The 24,949-nt window shown below is 41.7% G+C and overlaps 1 pseudogene; it reads left to right on the forward strand.

Moving 5' to 3' along the window:
- The first annotated feature begins 21,350 nt into the window (after window positions 1-21,350).
- On the forward strand, window positions 21,351-22,188 carry LOC115521905 (annotated as a pseudogene).
- Window positions 22,189-24,949: the final 2,761 nt, after the last annotated feature.

The following is a 24,949-nucleotide window of genomic DNA, read 5'->3' on the forward strand; positions in this document are numbered from 1 at the left end:
TTTGGGAAAGTAGCAGTGTATGGTATTAAAACACTTTACGAGTTGAGAAGAGCTCACCTATGTGTTTAAAATGTTTTGTCTCACTTTTGCTGACTGTGCTTGTAAGTGTGTGGGTGACGTTTGTCTGCTTGTTTGCTTCAGCGCTATAGGAATGTGGTTCTGTGTAGGTTGGAAGCATCTAGACTTTACCATTAGGCAGAATTGTTGAAGATGGATGTGAGGTTGGTGCTGTGGGGTGTGTGTGTGTGTGTGTGTGTTTCTGGTTTATATTCTTTTATACGTTTTAAGTGATGAAGCTCCTGTTTGTGTATTCCCTGTCACACACGCCCGCACCCCCATATGTGAGAAAACTCATCTCTGCTTATTTCTAAGACTATTAGAAATAAGACCTCAGAGAAGTCAGCTGACATGTTCCTCACACAAAGGCCTGCTGCTTCGTGGTGCAAGGATGTAAGGAGTCGCTGACTTCGGACAAGCTTTACAAACAGGGACCTGTTGTACAATCACAGGTTGGTGGTGGTGATCGCTGCACCTGCAAAGAATAAAAAAAGGTCACCGTGGCGGATTTTCTCTGTAGCTCAGATGCTGTGTCTGTACTGCCCCCTGCTGGTTAAGGCCCTTCGGGACACAACGCGCTTGGCCATGACTTTTCTCCTCCTCGTCCTCTTCTCGCTGTGCCTTCTTCCGCTTATTTACGGCTCCCGAACGGGGGTGGGGGTGGAGGGGTGTTGAAACTCCTATTTGTCACTAGTTCCAGGCCTGCTGCTCGCACAGGCCTCTTTTGGCCCAGATGCAAGTCTCCCCAGGAAGGACTTCTGACCTGGGCTCGTCGGGCGGAAGGATTCCTCCTTCCCTTGCCCTTTGCTGAGTCCGATGATTGCAAAACCTGAGTGTCCCTGAAAGATAGCTGGACTGAGGAGAAATTCCTTTCCCTGGGAGCGGTGGGGAGTGTCCGTCCTGGGCTCGTGTCCTGACACACCATCCTATCCCAGCTTGTTCACTAGGGAACCTGATTTTCAAGCCTGAGCTTATTGGTGTTAGCACGTTCGCGGAAGCACACTGAATTGAAGGTCCCGGGGTTTGAGTTCTCATGCGGGCTTTGCCACGGGATTGCCTAAAAGGGTTGAAGAAATGATTTAGTCGTTATGGGCCTCAGTTTCTTTCTCTTTAAAGTGGGTTGGAGGAGAACAAGCAGGAATGGATTCCTGCGCTGCCAGCCTCCCAGGGTGGGGCTCCCGTCGCCCGCCCCTTGACCCCAGGCTGGCTGTGGGAGCCAAGAAATAGGAAACTGACACGTTGAAAGAGCATCAGCTGTCCCGGGTGAGGTCACAGCCGGCCACTGGTGACCTCTGCCGGGTCAGCAGGTCAGCAGCCCCGCCCCTCCCGAGCTGCGGCCGCCAGGTCCTCCCCTGACCCTTGGCAAGGGCACGGTGCTCATCCGTGCAGAGGGAAGCCGGGAGAACACCTCGCCCGCCCGTGGCTTGGTAATCTGCTACCATGTGACAAGGGCTCTCCAGCCACAGATGCTGCTTCGCCTTTCCTGCCAGAGTGACGGGCACTAACCGGAGTGGTAAGGACGGAGCCCCGGAGTCCCACTGCCCTGGCTCGAACCCCGGCTCTGCTGTGCCCTGTCGTCTGAGTGAGCTGGGGCACGTCATTCAGACTCTTGTTTCCTGGTCTTTAAACGGGGGTAATGTTAATATAGCTTTGGTGGAGTGCTAGGAGGACTCAGGGAAATTCTTTTTCTCTTCTCCCCTCCCTTTTGTTTTTTACTTTGTTGACAGGAAATTTATTCCAGGGATCCATATAATATAAAAAGAGTTCTCGTCATGAAAGTATAAAATTTGAAATAAAGCATTAGTTATAAAAACCAAAGAGCCGGGCATCTTGATGTAGAGGGCGGAGTAGGAAGTGGGTAAAAGGTGAGTGCTCTTGGACTAGGGCTGTAGGTGAGTCTCCAGGAGGGGGCACATTGCCAGGTGGGTCTTTGTGAATGCAGGACAAACTTTACTCTGAAAGTTCCCTAGGAGCTTGGATCTGGGTCTAGTTCATTCGTTGCTCTATCCCTACTGCCTTGGAGAATGTCTAGCACAAAGTAGGTGACATATATATATATATATATTTTTTTTTTTCACTCTTCTTGTATTTTTCTTTCGTTCATCACTTTTGTTTCCAGCTTTATTGAGATGTAATTGACATATAACATTGTATTAGTTTTAGGTGCACAACATAATGATTTGTTACACGTGTATATTGCAAAATGATGACCATAATACATTTCATTGACGTCCATCACCTCATGTAGTTACAAATTTTTTTTCCATGATGAGAAGTTTTAAGATCTTTCTTAGCAATTTTCGAATATACAATACAGTATTGTTAATTATATCACTATGCTATATGTCGCATGGCTAGGACTTACTTATCCTGTAACTGGAGGTTTGTACCTTTTGACCACTTTCCCCCATTTTGCTTACACCCCACCTTCTACCCCTGGCCACCACCAATCTGTTCTCTGTTTCTATGAATTTGGGGTTTTTTTTTTGGGTGCCACATATAGGTGACATCATTTGTGTTTCTCTAAGTGACTAATTTCACTTAGCATAATTATCCCACAAGGTCTATTCCTGTTGTTGCAAATGGCAGAATTTCCTCCTTTTTTAATGGCTGACTGTTATTCCATTAGAAATGTATATTTGAGGAGTGCCTGGGCAGCTCAGTCAGTTAAGTGTCTGACTCTTGCTTTTGGCTCAGGTCATGATGTTATGAATCGTGGGTTCGAGCCTCACATCGGGCTCTGTGCTGACAGTGCGGAGCCTCATTGAGATTCTCTCGCGCTCCCTCTCTCTCTCTGCCCCTCCCTGCTCCCACTCTCTCAAAATAAATAGGTAAACTTAAAAAAATATATATATATGTGTACATGTATATATTTAAATATATATTTGCTAATACATAGATTAACAAAAACTAATAGCAAAAACTTACTGGAGATATATATATATATGTATATATATATATAATATTTATGTGCTATATATATGTGTGTGTGTATATATATATATACATATATGTAATATGGGTCTTTTCCTTATTCATCTGTCAGTAGACACTGAAGTTATTGTAAATAATGCTGCAATGAACATGCGGTACAGATATCTCTTTAAAGAGTGATTTCATTTACTTCAGGTAAAGACCCCGAAGTGGAATTGCTGGATCATTGTTGCTAGTAGTTCTATTTTTAATTTGTTTACTTCTATTTTTAATTGAATTTGTTTAATTTCATACTCTTTTCCATCGTGGCTGTAGCAGTGTGCATTCCCACCAACAGTGCACAAGAGCTTCCTTGCCTATACACCCTTGCTGAGACTTGTTATCTCCGGTCTTTTCTCGAACAGCCATTCTAACAGGTGTAAGATACTGTCTCACTGTGGTTTTGATTGGCATTCATCTGATGATTAGCAATGTTGAACACCTTTTGATGTACCTGTTGGCCATCTGTCTGTCTTTGGAAAAATGTCTATTCAGTTCCTTAGCCGATTTTTTAGTCAAAGGGTTTGTGTTTTGCTACTGACTTGTGTGAGGTGTTTTTTTTTTTTTTTAAATATTGTTTTGGATAATAACCCCTTATCAGATCTGTGATTTGAAAATATTTTCTTCCATTCCATAGTTGCCTTTTCATTTCGTTGATGGTGACTTTTTTCCCTCTGAGTGCATAATTAATGCTCAATACGTGTTTTTATTATTAATGTTCAGAACAGAGCATAGCACCTAGACCGAGTAGGTAGCCCAGAGATGTTTGATGAATATATGACAACTGCATGAATGAACTGGAAACGAGGAACCATGTTCTAGTTCCATTTCTGCCTCTGACTTCCTTTAACAACAAGTCTACCTGCTGACTCTACTGGCCTTCTCCAAACCTGCCTCTAATTTCCTATCTTAGCATTTTTCCAAGTGGCTTTTCCTCTGTCTGGAATGCTCTTCTCACTTATTTCTGCTGTCACAATTCTATCCTTCAAGATGCAAATGACATGCCCCCTGCTCTGTGAAGCTTTCTTTGTTTCCCCATCTGGTAGTGCTTCTCCCTTCTCATATTTCCAATATATTTCATTGTTGGTGGTTCCCAAATTTATATTTTCAGTCCAAATCTTTCTTATGAGCTCCAAACTGGTATATTCAAACGTCTACTCAGTACCTTCATTGGGATGTCTAATAGACTCAAATTTAATATGTCCACCACCCACCCACCCACACTGCTAAGTTAGCTCTACTTGCTGGCTCTCCCCTCTCAGTTAAAGGCAACTCGATCGTTCTAAGTGCTCAGGCCAAAACATTAGTCATCCCAATGCTTGCCTTTCTCTTACATCCTACTCTTAGTCCATCTGGAAATCTTTTTAGATCTTCTTGGAAATATCCAGAATTAGAACACTTCTCCCCACCTCCACTGTTACCACCATGGTCCAAGTCAGGGCCAAGGGACTCCACCCCTGCCCTTCCCTCACACACAATCCATTTCTACAGAGCAGCCAGAGTGGTAAAATCTTGGTAAAATACAGGTCAAATCCTCAGTCTCCTGCTAGAAGTCCCGTGGTGGCTCCACATTTCACTTAGAGCAAAAGCCAACATTCTTGAAACACTCTATCAGGCTTTACAAAACCTCACACCTCTCTGACCTCATCTCCCACTGCTCTCTCTGTCCTGGACACTCTCATCTTGTCCCCCAGATTCACTCTTCAGCCTTTTCCATCCCTCTCTCTTCTCCGGGAGACTGGTCATGGGAATCTTCAAACCTTCACAGTCTTTTGGCTTGTAGTTGGATCAGTCGATGGCAGGCGCTGGTTTGGGATGGGGGAGATGGGAGCTGAGAGAGACCGGGGTAGTTAGTCCTCTCTTTCCTTCCCTGCCAAGCCTGGTCGTGGCCATAACTCTGTTCTTTTACCAAAGACCACGTCTGTCAGTAACGCTCCTATAGCCAGCCTTCTCCGGGCTCTGGGAATCCTGCTCTCTGCTGACCCCTTCTGGCCAAGGAGTGCTATTGCTAACTCTCCAGGGCCTGACCTTGTTGGTTTACCTTACCTCTGTCCACAGCTTTGTAGTCTTTATACTCAACACTCTTCAGTGACTCCTTTGAAGATGCTCTCTGCTTCCTGCCTAATCTTGATTGATCCTTTCCCCGGGGCTCACTTTGTTCAAGCAACACTTTTATGATATTGTCATTTGTAAGAAAAAGATACATTTGTCATTTAGATGATCAAAATATATTTCTCATATATAGTTGGTCTTCATCCAGGGTTCAAACTCTTCAAACCCTTGGAATTCCCTAAGTGTTGAGAGTGATAAAGGTGTCTCCTTTATGTTAATGAGGTGGCTTTTGCAACTAACCTAAGGATGGGTTGCCAGGAGAACCAACTATGTGATTAGAGGGTTGAAACTTTCAGTCCTGTTTCTGACCTCTGAGGAGGGCAGAGAACCTAGAGGTTGAATCAATTGCCAGTGGCCAATGGTTTAATCAATCTCATGACTGTGTAACGAAGCCTCCATACAAATGCAAGCAAACAAGGTTTGGAGAGTTTCTGGGTTGCTGAACACCCGGAGATTTGGGGAGAAGGGTGCACCTAGAGAAGTCGTGGAAGCTCTGTGCCTTCCCTGCATCCTGGGGGCTCTGCACTGGCTTTCCTTTTCTTGGCATGCCCTTCTTCTAGATGTCTATGGATCCCTCCTTCATGTCTTTAAGTCTTTGCCCAGTTGTCACCTTCTCAGTGATCATGTGTCTGTGTTCTGATAAAATTGCAGCCCTTCTACCCTGGCAATTACACTTTTTTTTTTTAATAGTACGTATCATATAACTCATTATGATATTTATTTATTTATTTGTGATTTTCACTATCTTTATCTTCTCACTAGATTATAAAATCCTTGAGGGCAAAGATTTCATCTGTTTTTTCACTGATAAATCTCTACTGCTAGAGTAATGCTTGGTATATAGTAGGTGGTAAGGGCCTGTTTGTTGAATGAGTCAATGTTTCCCACTTTGTTCTCAACAGATCCTAAGTGTATAACCCGAGTGCCTATGTCATTACTCCAACTAAAAAGTAAATATCCAAGAGGAATAATTGACATTTATACCTGAAGTTGCAAGGCAAAGGCCCTTAGGTTGGACTTGGCCTACAGCCAAGTTTTTTTATACTAAGGTATTGGTCCACACAATGTTTCAAGTACTATTTTGATTTACCTTTCCAACATTAAAAAATGGAGGATATTTCACTTAAAGATGTGGGTTTCTGGTTTCTAAGCCAAAACAGAAGTCCTGGTCATATTTTACATCATGTTACTCACTCTGGAACAGCTGAGTAGGGCTTTTCCCCTTAGACTGGACATGTCCTCTCCTGTGCTTCAGGGCTGTACCTTTTCCTGTTGTTTCCCTGACACCTTCAAAAGCTGAGTGTCAGCCAGCCACCTCCACTTATCTACTCACCTGCTTGGCTCTTGTGAACATAGAAGTTTGCAACTCCTAATGGTCAAGTATATACCAGGGAGGCATAAATGTTTGATGATGATGATATGCTAACGATGATGTAGAAATACAGATAGAATTTACACTTTTTCTATTCTTTTCTCTTGTAACTTCTCTTCATTTACTTGTTCTATCAGTGTTGATGTCTTCAAATATAATTGTGGACTTGTCTTTCCTTTTTTTTTTAGTTACAGCATGTTGCTTTATGTATTCTCCAATTCTGTTATTAAGTGTGTACATATTTATGGCTATGTGACTTGTGAAGAAGACCTGGAATATACCAGAGGAACTGAAGGACACTGAGGACGCGGTCTACCAACTTGTGGTCGATGACCTGAAAGACACTATCAGCCAACCTGACTTAATTGACATGTGTAGAACCTAATAACAAAATAAGCATTCTTTTCAAATACACATGGAACATTCACCAAAGTAATTCATATGCTGGCCCATGAAACTAATACCTGCAAATTTATAAGGACTTAAATAATACAAAGCATGTTCTTTGATGACAATAGTGTTAAACTAGGATTGAATAAGAGAAAGATACAGCAAAAACTATAATTAGAAATTTAAAAACACACTTCTAAATAATCTGTGGATCAAAGAAGGAATCATGAAGGAAATTCTAATGTATTTTGAATTAAACAAATGGAAACACAACATATTCAAAAAATGTGTGATGCACCTAAAGACATACTCAGAGGAAAATGTATAGAATTAATTACTTATAAAGAAGGAAAGTCTCCAACAATGATCTCAGCTACCACCTTAAGAAATTATAAAAGGAAAGCAAGTTAAACACAAAGGAAGCCGAAGGAAGGAAATATAGAGCAGAAATCAATGAAATAGAAAACAGGAAAATAATAGAGAAAAAGCTATTGAGCCATAACTTACAAATTTCTAGTCAGTCTGATCAAGGAAAAAGAGGAGAGAAGATACCGATTACCAATATCAGAAATGAAAGAAAAGACTTTACTATACATCTTACAGGAATTAAAAGATTATGAACAACTTTACACTAATACATTTGAGAACTTACACGGAATGGAAAAATTGCCTGAAAGACCCAAACTCCCAACGCTCACTCAAGAAGAAATAGTCTGATCAGTGCTACATGGTGATGAATTTTTCCAAACATGTAAGGAAGAAATAATACCAGTTCTAGAGAAATGTTTCCAAAAAATGGTAAAGGGTAGAACATTTTCCAACTTACTTTATGAGGCCGATACTAACATGATACCAAAACCAGACAAAGACCAAGGTTTCATGAAAAGTAATCGAAAGCCCAAATATACCTTATGGACATAGACACAAAAGTCCTCAGCAAAATGTTAGCAAATCAAATCCAGCAGTATATTAAAAAAGATAACACAAGTGGGGGATGCTAGGTTGGTTTGACACTTGAAAATCGATCAATGTAATTTACCATATCAGCAGACAAGCGAAGAACATAATTATTTCAATGATGCAGATGAAGCATTTTAGCAAAATTCAACATCCATTCATAATAAAATCTCTCAAGAAACTAGGAGCTACAAAATAGAGAAATCTGCTCATAATGTCCCATTGCCTGAAGTCTTACACCCTTTCTATTGTTCAGATCCCCTGTCACTCGAGCACTCTGCCAGCTTCCCAAGCCAGCATTCATTCACTCGTTCATTCACTATCTGTCAGTATCGACTGTGTGGAAGGCACAGTAATAGGCACACAGTTATAGGCTCTGGGGGACACAGCTGTGAGCAAAATAATAAACATTCTCTGTCCTCATAGAGCTCTCATTCTAACAGGTAATATCAGCTCCCCAGAGCTCCCTGCACTTTGCTCAGTGGCCTTTCACTCCCTCACACTAGTCCTATTCCCCTCCTGGCACAGGGCCTCTAGGAGACATGCTGGTCCCTCTTGAATTCTTTTCTCTCTCATCTTTGTCTATGTAACTTTTGCTTATTTTTCAGATGGTAGCTGAAGAGTCCCTTCTATAGGGAAGCCTTCCTTGATTTCCCTGCCTACATGCCTCCTCATGTAAAAAAAATGTTTATTTATTTATTGAGAGAGAGAGAGAGAGAGAGAGGAGAGGAGAGAGAGTGTGTAGGGGCAGAGAGAGAGGAAGAGAGAGAGAATTCCAAGCAGGCTCCGTGCTGTCAGCACAGAGTCTGACACGGGGCTCGATCTCATGACCCGTGAGATCCCGACCTGAGCCGAAACCAAGAGTCAGATGCTTACCGGACTGAGCCACCCAGGCACCACCCTCCTCTTTTATATGTGCTTATTGTACTTCCCTTCCTCCCCGTCACAGCCCTTCTTGCATAATCATTTGTGGGACACTTTGGCTGACCTCTAAGTGACTGATGGATCATGGGTTCTGTGAAGGCACGGGCTCTGTTTTCACTCAACAGTGTCACTAGTTCCCAGTGCAGAGTAGGGGCTCATTCAATATTACATAAAAGAGTGAGTTTGTGCCTTCGTCCAAGACTTGATTAGATTTTGGCCTGGAATGGACTGGCATGAGAACTGGACAAAGAACGTCCTCAAAAAACAGCATCCAAGATGGGGATAACAGGGAATCCTTGGGCACCATTGGTGAGAATGTAAATTGGTGCAGCCAGCATGGAAAACCGCGGAGGTTCCTCAGCATATTAAAAACAGAAATACTGTGTATGGTCCAGTACTTCCACTGCTGGGTATTTACCCAAAGAAAATGAAAACGCTAATTTGGAAAGAGAGACGCATCCCCATGTTTATTGCAGCATTAGTTACAATAGCCAAGATACGGAAGCAGCCCGTGTCCACTGATAGATGAATGGACGAAGATGGGGTATGTAAATGCAGCGGAATATTACTCAGCCATTAAAAAAGAACGAACTCTGGCCATTTGTGACAACACGAAAGGACCTAGAATGTATTATGCTAAGGGAAATAAGTCAGGCAGAGCAAGACAAATACCATATGATTTCATTTATGTGTGGAGTCTAAAAAATAAAGCCAATATGTACACATACATACACACACATTAGAAACAGACTCATAAATACAGAGAACAAACTGGTGGTTGCCAGAGGGGGGGAGGGGCAAAACAGGTGAAGGGAATTAAGAGGCACAAACTTCCAGCTCTAAAATGAATAACTTAGAGGGATGAAAAGTACAGCACAGGAAATATAGTCTATAACATTGTAATAACTTTGTACGGTGACAGATGGTGACTACGCTTATCCTGGTGAGCACTGCATAATGTATAAAACTGTGGAATCACTACGTTGTATACCTGAAACGAATATGACATTATATGTCAACTATATGCCCATAAAAAAGAAAGAAAATAGCACCCGAGGAAGTATTACGTAATTTATTAGTGGCCTTTAAATTAGTCATCAATCTGTCTAACCTTATTTGGATTCAGTCCATAGTTTTTCCATCTCATTTGTGAGATCTCACGGGAGGCTTTTGAAGTTCAGCTCACTATGTCAACTGCATTCCTCTGCTCTGCTGACTATCCAAAACGCAAATGAGGTTTGTTTTGTGTAACTAGATTCTGTGCATACTCCTAGCCTTCACACATTTGGTCCTCCGTCCACTCGTCTGTAAGGTGCTGGGCTCCATCAGGCGATTTCCCAGGTTCCTCCTGACTTTAGGAGCAGGGGCTGGGGTTCTGCACGCACCCCCCTGCCCCCCGATGAGGGGTTGGCTCCCTGATGCTGCTGGGGCCGAGGTGAGACGCTGCGCCCACAGCTCCGGTGTCGCCCAGATCGCTCAGGGAGGTGTTTGCAGAGAGAGGCCGGGTGGGGATCACTTGCTCATTGGCAGGCAAGTCCGTGAGGGCCAAGGCAGTCAGGGGGAAAACAAGCACAGCAGCCTTGATTCCTGGGATGCTCCCTGCCCTCCTCCCCCACCCCGGCCGCCCCCACAGGAACCAAACTGTGTATCTCAATCCTAGAATGTGAGGAATGTGCCAGAGCCTGCTAGGCATGGAGCAATCTGCAGAGAGGCAGGGAGGAGCTCTGCTCCCTGGTCAGAGGCCTGACAGAGCAAGGACTATGGGTCCTGAGGGCTGGGCTGCCCCTCCCACCCTCCCTGGGCCTCCTGCTGCAGCTGGATATCAAAGGCTGCTTTGTGCACTGAGCTGGCTTTCCGTCTGTCCAGTATCTGCTAGGAGGTTGGAGCAGGGGCGCTGTTAGGAAGGGCGCCCCTACCGAACCCCGTTCAGGCTGACGTCCCTTGGTCTCTCAGCCCTGGAGGGATGGTGCAGACAGAGGCCTTTGTTTCTGCGTCCCAGGAAGCAGTCTGTCTATTGGCCCAGAGGAGTTTTACCGGTTTTTCAAAGAAATAACTGCTTCAGTTCATTGATATTCTCTATTTTTTCCCAGGTTAATTGAAATGTAATTGACAGGGTCACCTGGGTGGCTCAGTCCGTTGAGCATCTGACTTCGGCTCAGGTCGTGATCTCAAGGCTTGTGGGTTCGAGCCGCACGTCGGACTCTGTGCTCACAGCTCAGAGCCTAGAGCCTACTTCAGAGTCTGTGTCTCCCTCTCTCTCTGCCCCTCTCCCGCTGTCTCTCCCCCTCTCTCTCAAAAATAAAACATTAAAAAATATATATACTTGACATACAGCACTGTAGAAGTTTAACATGTACAACATAATGATTTGACTTGTGAAGTGATTATCAGACTGAATTTAAATTAAATGTAATGTCTATGTGTTTGTTCAGTTTCTATTTGATTCCTGCTCTTTCTTATCTCTCGTATTTTCTTTCCTCCTTCTCCTTACTTGTTTAGTTTGCCTGCTTAGATGACCGAGTTGAGACTGTCTTCTCTTCTCATATAAGCATTTAATGTGATAAAGATCCCTTTAAGCACTGCTTTTCCTGCAACCCCCAGATTTTGATAGGTTGATTTCATTGCATTCAAACTATTTTTTAATTTCCCTTCTGATTTGTCCCTCATCCCTTGAGTTATTTAGGAGTGTTTTGTTTAATTTGCACATATCTGGGGATTTTCCAGGTATTTCTCTTTTATTGATTTCTAATTTAATTCCTTTGTGTTCAGAGAACATTCTTGGATGATTTTAATTTTTTGAATTTCTCGACATTTGTTTTTTTCATCTCAGAATATGTTCTTCTTGGTGAGTGTTCCATATGCACTTGAAAAGATGGCCTATTCTGATGTGTTTTGGTGCACTCTTGTATAAAAGTCAGTTGGGTCAAGTTGATTGATTAAAATGTTATTCAAGATTTGTATCCTTACTGGTTTTTGGTGGTGGTGGTGGTTTTTGTTTTGTTTTGTTTTTTGTTTTTGTTGTTGTCTTGTTTTGTTTTGTGTTTTGGTCTACCTGTTCTATTAATTACTGAGAGAGAACTGTTCAAATATCCCGCTAAAGGGCGCCTGGGTGGCTCAGTCAGTTGGGCATCCAACTTTGGCTCAGGTCATGATCTTGCAGTTGGTGGGTTCGAGCCCTGTGTCGGGCTCTGTGTTGACAGCCCAGAAACTGGAGCCTGCTTCAGATTCTGTGTCTCCCTCTCTCTTTGCCTCTCCCCTGCTTGAGCTGTCTCACTCTCTCAAAAATAAACTTGAAAAAATAAAAAAAAATAAATATAATAAAATATCCCACTCAAACAGTGGACGTTATTATTTCTTTCAGATTTATTACTTATTGCTTCATGCATTTTAAGCTGTGTTGGTAAGTACATACACTTTGAAAAAGTTTTTTTTTTAACATTTATTTTTGAGAGACAGAGTGAGACAGAGCAAGAGTGGGGGAGGAGCAGAGAGAGAGGGGGGGACACAGAATCTGAAGGAGGCTCCAGGCTCTGAGCTGTCAGCACATAGCCCAACGCGGGGCTCAAATCCCCAAACCGCGAGATCATGACCTGAGCCAAAGTTGGACACTCAACCGACTGAGCCACCCAGGTACCCCTTTTTTTTTTTTAAATTTTTTTATCATTTATTTTTGAGAGACAGAGTGAGACAGAGCATGAGTGGGGGAGGGGCAGGGGGGGTACATACACTTTTTAAAAAGAGATTTTATTTTTAAGTAATCTCTACACCCAATAGTGGCTTGAACTCACAAGCCCGAGTTCAAGAGTTGCATGCCCTACTGACTGAGCCAACTAGGAGCCCTGGTGCATACTCTTTTAAGATTGTTAATATCTTTTAAATATGTTATCCTTTTTATTATTACAAAATGTTTCTATTTATCCCTGATCATGTTCCTCGTTCTGAAATTTGCTTTAATCAATATGAGGCATTTCTTTTGATCGGTGTTTGAATAGCATTTCTATTTTTATACTTTTATTTTTAACCTAGTTATATCTTTATATTTATACTTATATATTTAGTTCCCTTTATCCAATCTGGCAGTCTTTAAGTGGAGAGTTTAGGCCATTTTCACTTAATGTAATTATTATTGGTTGGGCCTAAATTTACCATCTTGTTAACCTTTTTCTTGTTGTTATTGTTGTTGTTCCATTTGTCCTTTGTTCCGTTTTCTTCTTTTCCTGTCTTCTTTTAGCTTGACTGTTTTTTTAATGATTGTATTGAATATTAGGTATGCTTTTTAAAAATTTTAAAACACTCCTCATGTAGAATAGAATCATACGATTTCTGCTATCACACTGCCACAGGATTAAGCTAGAAATCAATAACAGAAAGATAACTGGAAAATCCCAAAAGACGTGGAGATTAAACAGCACACTTTTAATTTTTTTTAATGTTTATTTATTTTTGAGAGAGAGAGAGAGAGAGTGTGTGTGAACAAAGGAGGGATGGGGGGTGGGGATGGGGGTGGGGACAGAGGATCCAAAGCAGGCTCTGCACTGACAGCAGTGAGCCCAATGTGGGGCTTGAACTCATGAACTGTGAGATCATGACCTGAGCTGAAGTCGGACACTCAACCGATCGAGCCACCCAGGTGCCCTATAAATAGTACACTTTTAAATGACACATGGATTCTAGAAGAAATCTCAAGAGAAATTAAAAAAAATTTTTGGAACTCAATGAAATGGAAATTATAACTTATCAAAGTTTGTGGGATGCAATGAAAGTAGTACTTAGAGGGAAATTTATAGCATTGAATGCATTTATTAAAAAAAATATCTAAAATTGATAATCTATGTTTCCACCTTAGGAAACTAGAAAAAGAAGAGCAAATTAAATCCACAGTACATAGAAGAAAAGAAATAGTAATGATTAGAGCAAAAGCCAATGAAATTGAAAACAGGAAGTCAATAGAGAAAAATCGATGAAACTCAAAACTGCTCTTTGAAAAGATGAATAAAATATATAAAAAATAAAATAGATGAAGAGAAGAGGGAGGACACAAATCACTAATATCAGAAACAAAGGAGGGGACATTATTATTAGAACCCACAGAAATTAAAGGATAATAAAGAAATAGTATGAACAACTCTATGCCCACAAATCTGACAATGTAGACAAAATGGACTAATTCCTTGAAAGGAACAACCTGTCCAAAGTCACACAAGAAGAAATAGATGCTCTGAATAAGCCCTTATATATTAAGGAAATTGAACTGACAATTAATAAACTGCCAAAAAAGAAAGAACCAGACCCAGATGGGCTCCTGGGTGAATTCTACCAGATGTTTAAGTTAGAAATTATATCAATGCTCTAAAATCTCTTCTAGAGGATAGAAGCAGAGGGAATACTTCCTAATTCATTCTATGGGGCCAGCATTACTCTAATACCAAACCAAACATAAACATCACAAGAATAGAAAACTGCAATACCTCTTGTGACCATAGATGCAAAAGTCCTCAACAAAATATTAGCAAATTGAATCCAAAAAAGTATAAAAAGAATTATATACTATGACCAAGTGGGATTTATCCAGATATGCAAGCAGGTTTAACATTGAAAATCAATGAATATAATCCATCCCATAGAAAAAAATCACATGATCATATCAATAGATGCAGAAAAAGCATTTAATAAAATCTAACACCCATTCAAGATAAAAACTCTCAGTAAACTAAGAATAGAGGGGAACTGTCTCAACTTGATAAAGACTGTCTGCAAAAAACCTACAGGTAACACCATACTTAATTGTGAGAAACTCAAAACTTTCCCTCTAAGGTTAGGTACAAGGCAAGGATATCCCTACTCAGAACCCAGTTTCAGCATTGTACTAGAAGTCCTTGCTAACGCAGTATGGCAAGAAAAGGAAACCAAAGGTATACAGGTTGGGAAGAAAGACTTAAAACTATCATTGTTCACAAATGACATGATCATCTATGTATAATAAGTAATCATAGCAAGTTTTCAAAATACAAGTTGGCATATAGACATCAATTGCTTTTCTAAATACTAACAATGAACAAGTGGAATCTGAAATTAAAAACACAATACCATTTACATTAGCATTCACCAAAAGGAAATACTTAGTAACAAAGTATGTACAAGATCTGTATTAGGAAATCAATTAAACTCTGATAAATGAGGGGCGCCTGGGTGGCTCAGTCGGTTAGGCGGCCAACTTTGGCTCAGGTCATGATCTCGCGGTCCGTGAGTTCGAGCCCCGCGTCGGGCTCTGTGCTGACAGCTCAGAGCCTGGAGCCTGTTTCAGATTCTGTGTCTCCCTCTCTCTGACCCTCCCCCATTCATGCTCTGTCTCTCTCTCTCTCAAAAATAAATAAACATTAAAAAAAATTGAAAAAAAATAAACTCTGATAAATGAAATCAAAGAACTACATAAATGGAGATATATTCATGTTCATGAGTGAGAAGACTCAATACTGTCAAGCTGTCTGTTCTCCCCAGCTTGATCTGTAGATTCAATGCAATCCCAATCAAACTCCCAGTAAGTTATTTTATGGATATTGGCAAAATGATTTTAAAATTTATATGGAGTGAGGCAAATGACTCAGAAGAGCTAACACAATATTGAAAGAGAAGAACAAAATTGGAGGACTAATGCTAGCTGAATTCAAGACTTACTATAAAGCTGCAGTAATCAAGACAGTGTGGTATTGGAAAAGATAGGCAAATAGATTAATGGAGGAGAACAGAGAGCCCAGGAAATAGTCTCCCATAAATACAGTCAGCTGATCTTTGACAAAGGAACCAAAGCGCAAGAATGCAGCCAAGACAGTCTTTTCAACAAATGGTGCTGGAATAACTGGACATCTGGGCCTGTGTCTGGTCTAGACACAGAACTTACATCCTTCACAATAATTAACTCAAAATGGAGCACAGACCTAAATGTAAAATGTGAAACGATAAAACTCCTACGAGATAACATAGGAGAAAACCTAGATGACTTTGGGAAGACATGATCCTTGGAAGAAATAATTGGCAAACTGGATTTCATTAAAATTAATACAAACATCCATCTTGTGCTTCTGTGAAAGACAATGTCAAGAGAATGAGAAGACAAGCCACAGGTGGGGAGAAAACATTTATTTAAAAAATGTATCTGATAAAGGACTGGTGTCCAAAATAAGCAAAGAACTCTTAAAACTCAACAATAACAAAACTAACATCCCAATTAAAAAACAGACCAAAGACTTTAACAGACACCTCACTAAAGAAGATATGCAGAAGGAAAATAAGTATATGAACAGATGTTCCTCATCATTTGTCATTAGGGAAATGCACATTTATACCATGACATACGTATTAAAATGCCCAAATTCTGGAATACTGACATCGCCAAATGCTGGTGAAGATGTGAAGCAACAGGAACTCTCATTTATTGTTAGTGGAAATGCAAATGGTACAGCCACCTTGGAAGACAGTTTGGTGGTTTCTTACAAAAGCAATATAGTCTTATCATAAGATCCAGTAATCACTGTTCATGTAAAAAATTGGACATGGATATTTATTCCTAATTGCCAAAATTTGGAAGCAACCAAGATGTCCTGCAATGGGTAAAAGGATAGAGAAACTGTGGTTCATCCTGACAATGGAATATTATTCAATACTAAAAAGAAACAAGTTATCAAGCCACAGAAAGACGTGGAGGAACCTTAAATGCATCTTGCTAAGTGGAAGAAGCCACTCTGAAAAGGCTGCATACTGTATGATTCCAACTATATGACACTCTGGAAAAAGAAAAACTATGGAGATAGTAAAAAGACCAGTGATTGTGGGGGAGGGGATTATGATGAATAAGCAGGGCATAGAGGATTTTTAAAGCAGTGAAAATATTCTGTATGATATTATAATGATGACTGTATGTCATTGTACATTGTCCAAAGCCAGAGCATATCCAACAGCAAGAATGAATCCTATGACAAACTATGGACTTTGGGTGATTATGCTGTGTCAATGTGGATTCATCCTTGGTAAATATTGTACCAGTCATGTTAACAGGGGTGGCTATGCATGTGTGTGTTGGGGGGGGGCCTAGTGGGTATGTAGGAAATCTCTGTATCTTCATCTCAATTTTGTTGTAATCCTCAAACTGTTCAAAGAAAGTTAAAAAAAGGTCAACAGAGCCTCAGGGACATGGGAGACAATATCAAAAGGTCTAACATTATAGACTCCCCACATAATTGGACTCCTCAAATGAAAGGGGGGGGGGGTAGAATAGGGCAGACATCTTCTCACAGGCACAAATTCAAGAAGCTCCATAAGATAAATTAGAAGAAAACTACACCTAATCACATCATAGTCCAAGTGTTGAAAACCAAAGGTAAAGAGAAAATGTTGAAAGAGCTAGGGAAAATGACACACGACATACGGTGGAATATGACAGATTCTCTACCCTGACCAAACTTGAATCAAGTTCCTGAGTCTGACTAGGTCCCAGCCTTAGGCTCTGTCCTTGGTCCACTTAGCCCAGGTGTAACAAGAATCCTGCTGAGTCCGTTTATCCACAGTTCCCTCTTAGTATCTGATCACCCTTGATATCTGATCAAATTCCTCACCTCCTACCCTCAATATCTTATCATCCTGGCTTGCCTTCAGCAAGAATTCTGTTGAGCAAGCCTATCAAGAATCCTCATATTCCTGATGTTTTGTTTTAGTAATTTTCCATTTACTTCCCCTGTGCTGCTCCTTGGCTATAAATCTTCACTTCTTCTTGTATTTGGAGTTGAGCCTGATCTGTCTCCCCTACTGTAAAACCCCACTACAGTAGTCCCTTCTCAAATAGAGTCTTTCTTAACATCTTTAACAAGTGTCATGAATGCTTTTTCTTTACAAAATATCAAGTCTAAAGACATTTGATTTCTCACCACAAACTATGGGGTCTAGAAATCTGTAAAATAACACTCTAATTACTGGGGAGTGATTGTCAGAGCTGACGAAAAAAAGTGAGACCTAACGAATGCTCTTCACAAGATGTACATTTTAAACATAAAGATGGTTTAAAAGCAAAGGGATTGGAAAATATATCACGTAAACTGAAAGCACAAGAAGGCTGGAGTGGCTGTCGTACCCAAAAAGATATACAATCATTAATGTGGGTGCCGAATAATAGATCCTTAAAATACACAAAGAAGCAATTGAGAGAATTTAAGGAAGAAATGAAAATTCTACAATCACAGTTGGAGATCTTAACACCCTCAGCAATTAAAAGAACAAAAATTCACACATAACTGGGAGAATACACAAAGTCAGTAAAAATAAAGATCATCCAAAAACGAATCATCTTGACATAACTGATATTTAGAGAACACCATATCCTATCACTATAGAACAGATATTTTTTTTTTCTCATGCACATGGTACATTGACTAAGACAGACTGAATTTGTGGAAGAATGACCTATGCTTGGGGCACCTGGGTGGCTCAGTCGGTTAAGCATCCGGCTTTGGCTCAGGTCATGATCTCACGGTTTGTGGGTTTGAGCCCCACATCAGGCTCTGTGCTGACAGCTCGGAGCCTGGAGCCTGCTTCCAATTCTGTGTCTCCTTCTCTCTCTGCCCCTCCCCCACTTGTACTCTGTTTCTCTCTATCAAAAATACATAACCGTAAAAAAAATTTTTTTAAAGGGTGACCCATGCTCAAACTCATACTTCATCTGTATACCATCTAGACACCACAACCAAATACATCTTTGTAAGGACATTAATTTTGACTGTGACATTTACTCGTTTATAAATCCTTCATCACTCACCACTGCCCACAAGGTTAATTTCAATCTCTTCAGGCTGACGTACAACATGCAGCACAATCTGGCTGCCGTTCTCCGCCCCCCATCATCATGACTCATAATACTGCATTCCATATAATTTTTTTTGGCCATAGTTCATATGGACTCTGTATTATCTGCCAAACATACATTGAACGTTTGACTGCCAAGTCTCCATCTATTTCTCTCCCACTACTTTTTGTACCCTCCTTCACGTTTTTGCCTAGGATTGTCTACATCCTCCAAGGTTCAGCCTGCCTGAAGGGCGTTTGGGGACGATGCGAGAACATCATGTGTTTTCGTTAGTTCACCAGCTCTGTGACTTTGGGCACATTAATTTCTCTTTCTATGCCTCAAATTTCTCATCTGTAAAATGAGTATAATATTAGTAGTTGCCTAATAAGATTGCCTAATAGAATTTAAATGAGCCAGTGCATGTAAGGCACTTCGGATGGTGCTTGGCATGGTGTGTGTGTGTGTGTGTGTGTGTGTGTGTGTGTGTGATCAATTTGTGCTAGTTCTTATTGTGGTGGTGATTATTGGTGGTGACTTCTGAGAGACGATTTAATTGGGTGGTGGGACAGGTGTCAGATTTTATCATTTTCTTATGGGCTTTTGCATCTGAGCCAGCGTTTCCTTAGTGCAATCTCCAAGTTGGCTGGTGCTGGAGAGTTTAGAAACATACCCGCAGCACTGTTTGCAGAAATGGGGTGGATCTAACGAGGTCTAATTTCATCGGGACCTTTTTTGTGATGACGTGGATTGTCTGCCCTGGCACTCCAGTATCTTATACTCTCTCCCTGAATTTCAAGAGGTCAGTACCGCTAAATTAATTTATCACATTTTAACTGGCTTCGCTGTAGGGGGTACACTCTCACCATGGAGAACATCACCCCTGTATCGAAGTGGTGGTGGGAGAAATTCTCCTTGTTTCTATCGTGTCTTCTGTTGGCCTCTCTACCTGGTCACCTATGGGACCCCATCACCAGAGATTGCACATGGGGTAGGGAAGGGGAAAGTGAGCCAGGAGACAGGGATAGATGGCAGAGGAGGAGAGAGGGGAACCGGCTCCTCACACCCCCACCAAAGCACTCTCTAGATCACAGACCTCCCTGAAACACATCAATGAGAGGAAACCCCCACAAACGATCTGGCCACAAGCAACAGCCAGGGTGTGGGGGTCCTGGGAAGCATCTTGCGCTATGCAGGTAGTCTGGCCACTGGGTGTCACTCTTAGTCTGTGTTTCTTTGGTGTCACGTTTCTGGCATTTGGTGGTCCCCCTCCTCTTCCCACAGGCTCCCTCCCCGCGCTGGTGTGTTTCCCCTGGAAGGCTTTACTGACTGCATAGACAGTACACTGAGAGTGAAATCACCCCAGAAGTGGATTTCTGATCTGCCCATGGAGAAACGGCCTGTTTGTCACCGAAGCAATAAATAATTCTATAACAACAGTACCCAGAAAATGAGCTCTTAAAACATAGACATAGGGGCGCCTGGGTGGCGCAGTTGGTTGAGCGTCCGACTTCAGCCAGGTCACGGTCTCGCGGTCCGTGAGTTCGAGCCCCGCGTCAGGCTCTGGGCTGATGGCTCGGAGCCTGGAGCCTGTTTCTGATTCTGTGTCTCCCTCTCTCTCTGCCCCTCCCCCCGTTCATGCTCTGTCTCTCTCTGTCTCAAAAATAAATAAACGTTAAAAAAAAAAAAAAAAATAGACATATTTCATTAATGTTATCATCGATTACTGTTATTTCCTTCTATACATATTATTTGTGTTTATTTTGTCAATCTGTATTCTTATATTTTTACTTACTTTTTTCATCTTACCGAAATGAACATTTAGATGAAATGGAAATTAAACCCAGACAAAAGGATTGGGAGGAAAGACCTGAACACTCAAAACCTGCAAAGAAATAGAAATCATATTTTTAAAAAACCTGTTATTTTTATCCACCTTCTTTAGAACTTGGTGTGCATTTTCAATCTGAAGATTCATGTCTTCCATTCTGGAATGTTCCTCATCACTCTCCCTGTGAATACCATCTCTTTGAGCCTCGCCTGTGCAAGTTCTATCAGATTCCATCGGGCATCTCCTTCCATCTTCCATCTTGCTTGGTTAATTCTTTCATTTTCTGGTTTCTCCCTGCCACACTCTGAGTGATTTCTGCAGATCTGTGTTTGGGCTCACTAATTTTTTCCTCTGCTGTGCTGAATCTTTTATTTAACTTACCCGGTGAGTCCTTCTACGCAGTGCCTTTGTGTTTTGTTTCCAGGGCTTCGATTTTGTTATTTATCAAATCTGTCTGTACCTTTTCCCATAACACTCTATTGCTTCATTATGGTTCCTAATTTTAAAAATCTCTTAAATTACTTTGACTTGCCTATTCTTTCATTTCTAGCTCTATTATTTCCCATTCTTTCAATGCTGATTTACTGTCTGGTTGCAGCTGCCGGGTTTCTCTCTCATTAGTTAACTTCCTTGTGTGATGAGTATCTCTCTGTGATCTACAGTTGACCCTTGAACAATGCAGGGGTTAGAAATGCTGACCCCGAGCACAGTTGGAAATCTGTGTGTAACTTTTGACTCCCCCCAGAATTAATTACTAACGCCAACTGTTAATCAGAACTGTTACTGATAACATAAATAGGCATTAATGCATATTTTCTATGTTCTATGTATTATATACTGTATTCTTCTAATAAAGTAAGCTGGAGAAAAGAAAATGTAATTAAGACAATCATCAAGAAGGAGAAATGGTGGCTCTAGGAATGAGCAGCGATTCAGCTGGCAGAGGGAGCATTGAGGAAGCATTTATGACCTTCTACAGTGAGGTGAAACAAATAGAAAAGACAGATTCAGCTCTAACATCCAAAAGTCAGATTGAAAGATCGACCTGTCCTGTTTCTTCCTGCTTCAATTTGAACCCATTTGAGGTTCTTCAGATCGATCCTGAAGTGACAGATGAAGGAATAAAAAAGACATTTTGACAGTTATCCATATTGGTGCATCCTGACAAAAATTAAGATGATGCTGATAGCACAAAAGGCTTTTGAAGCTGTGGACGAAGCTTACAAGTTGCTCCTGCATCAGGAGCAAAGGAAGAGGACCCTGGATATAAATCAAGCAGGAAAAGAATACATAGGACACACTGTGAGAGAGTGAAACAAGCAATTAAAGGAGAAACGAAACCTACAAATGTGGAGGAGGGGGATCCTGAGCTGTTCAAACAGTGTATAAACAGACAGCCACAGGCTTTGCTGAGCTGGAAATTGAAAGGCAAGAGAGAGGAGCGCGAGCACGAGCGAGAGGTGCAGGAAAGGAAGTAACAGGGGGAGAAAAGATAGAAGCTGGAGAAAAAGCCAAGTGAGAAAGGGAGTGGCAGGAAACTTTGAGGAAAGTGAAGATGACCGTGTGGACAGCTGGCGAACCTTGCAAGCCTATGCAAAGGGGATTAAAGAAAAGAAATACCGGGCTGCCTTGATTTTACTTTCAGTAAAAATGGAGCAGTGTGAACCACAGAATCTTTCCCCAACTGTCTCCCATCCTACTTTGAAAGACTCATTCTTTTTTCCCATTTCCATACCAACATAGAGTAGATTTGCTTTTTAGTCCACTTTGTTTTCAATCCAATTTAATATCAATCAGAGTCATTCCTTTGTACATTGAAATAAGGGGCTCGGGTTAAAAAGAAACCATCACCCCCTCCCCACCCCTAGACCCACCAGGATTGGAAGGCGTCACCACTGGTGTTGCCTTCTCTTCCCATCATCTTTAAGGTCATCTTTTGTATTTTACTGAATTGTGACGGTTAGAAATTTTGTGTATAGTTTGTGGAAATCATCCCATTAAACGTACTGAGTGAAAAAAAGAAGCTCATAAGGAAGAGAAAATACATGGACAGTACTGTCCTGTATTTATCCAAAAAATCTGTGTGTAAGTGGACCGGGGCAGTTCAAACCCATGTTGCTCAAGGGCAAAGTACTCTGAACTACTCTTTAACATTAAAAAAAAAAAAAAAAAAGGGCTTCTCATTAACCCTACACTGTGAAAGAGTAGTTTTGTGATTGTTTCTGTTATCTCCTTAGAGAATTAACATCCAGGGGCTAGTTTTTGTCACTAACTCCCCTGATTGGGATTCCTACAGACCTCAGGGTAAATTCAGATCCTGTATCTTCCTACAGAGCAGGCCTGGGTATTTGATTTTTCCACACAAGCCCTCAGATAGACACACAGCTTCTTTAGGGGGTCCTTGGAAGGTGGAAGGAAGTTTTCTAATTCCTTTTTGATGAAATAGCAACACTTTCAGACTTCAAGCTATATGCACGGAGCGCCTTTCCAGCTCCCCTGCTTGACCTAGGCCCAAAGTCATCTTTAGTAAGGAGGAAGGGGAATTAGAAGGCCAGCCCCAGCTCCAAGGACTCATGTTTTCACTGACACCTCACCCCAGAGTCGCCATGGCACCTGCTCTCATTTATTCACAGGGCTTTGATTTCCGTGCTTGTTTCTGGATCCTAAGGATTTGTCCTTATTACCTTTGTCATATTTTTATTCTACCTGAACCTTTAGTGATTCCGTTTATCTTCTGGTTTTCTTTCTTTCTTTCATCCCCATGGACCAATGTGGGTTATTTATCTAAGCCACCTCCTGCCATAAGCGAAGGGATGGAAGGTCAGTATCCTGGTCATCATTGGATACAAGTGAGGAAGGTAAGCTTAGGGTCTCATGTATTTTTCTGGTCCACGTGCAGAGTCATGGTCCAGACCAGTGCTGTTGTCCCCAACTGGGTAGCGGTCTGGGTTCTCTTTGTTAATCTTCACAGCTGCTGGGAGGTGAATTCACGCCAGAGTTACGGAATAGAGTATGATTACCATCTCCCCAGGGAAAGGGCTTGGTGACGTACGTGGGTCGTGCCGTCTGTGATGTGACTTCAGGAGGACGTTCGGCGTGCTTGTTCCCAGGCCAAGGAGCCCTACAAAGTAGGTGAGGGCTTTCCATGTGAGAGCTGAGCCCTCTGCGTCGTGGGCCCCACTCGGCATGGAAGTCCTCAGCTGTGCCCCGGCCTGACCCGGCAGCCCAGAAACCCAGGACCCAGCTGCCACCATTTTCAACCTCTGTCTCCTGATTTTCTTATCAGACTTTTTCAAACAGGGTCATGTGAGCTGTGGAGAAGGGTCATTTGCCGGGATACTGACACCTTCCTCGCTCTGAACCCTGCCCTCTACCCTGCTTTAAACAAGGAAGCTCTTCTTGTGCCCTGCTGTACAACAGCAGCCTCGCTGTGTGACCCTGGCAAGTACTTCAGTCTTGTGTACCTCAGTTTCTTCATCTGTAAAAAGGGAACAATAGCAGTGCTGCCTCACCGGATTGTTGTGAGGGTAAATAAGATTCATAAAGATTTTCTTTGTTGTTGATTATGGAGCCCCAAGTTACATTTCTTTTTAAAACAATGATTCTGGGGGCGGCTGGGTGGCTCAGTCGGTTAAGCGGCCGACTTCAGCTCAGGTCACGATTTCGCGGTCCGTGGGTTCGAGCCCCGCGTCGGGCTCTGTGCTGACAGCTCAGAGCCTGGAGCCTGTTTCAGATTCTGTGTCTCCCTCTCTCTGACCCTCCTCCGTTCATGCTCTGTCTCTGTCTGTCTCAAAAATAAATAAACGTTAAAAAAAAAAATTAAAAAAAAAAAGAAAAAAGAAAACTGATTCTGAACTAAAAAAAAAATAATGTCCTTTTAAAATCTAGATGAGGCTTTAAAAACTATATAGATACACTCTAGACTGGGTATTTTCTAAAAGAACTTCTGGTTTGAAAGATTCTTTACCTCTATGCTAATTCTACCAGCAGGAAAGTTAATTTGAGCCAAGTTTGGCTAGCAAAGTTAGTTTTAGCCAAGCTTGGCTTATGCCTGCCAGGGTGGGCATAAAGTTCTCTATTGTTTATGATTATTTTCCTCCAGCCCCCTGACATTCCTCCAGCCCCACTTCCCATCCCATAGCAATTCTTAGCTTTTCTTAATGACTCACAATGAGCTTGTTGTAACAGTTGTACAAGCTTCCTTCGGACTAGAGTCAGCCTTGCTTCATGGTTCGTCAACGTTGTGTCTCCTGCCCCTAGACTTTTTGCTGAAATGGCCTAACTGTAAAGAAATTGTATCTCATGGATCCTCTTTAACCTTTACATTTATGGTAACCTCTTCGACACTTCCTATGGAAGCGGGGACGATGTAGTCTCACAAAGGATGGGGTTAAGGAAATGGCTTTGCTTTGTCTCTTAAGAGCAATAGGTATGAGGAGGGGCATTTTTCGTCTCGACTCAACCTACTCGGCAATTGTTCAGGCCAGCTCTGCACGGATGAGCT

This window comes from Lynx canadensis, chromosome A1, assembly GCF_007474595.2.
Source record: "Lynx canadensis isolate LIC74 chromosome A1, mLynCan4.pri.v2, whole genome shotgun sequence".
Taxonomy (NCBI): Eukaryota; Metazoa; Chordata; class Mammalia; order Carnivora; family Felidae; genus Lynx; species Lynx canadensis.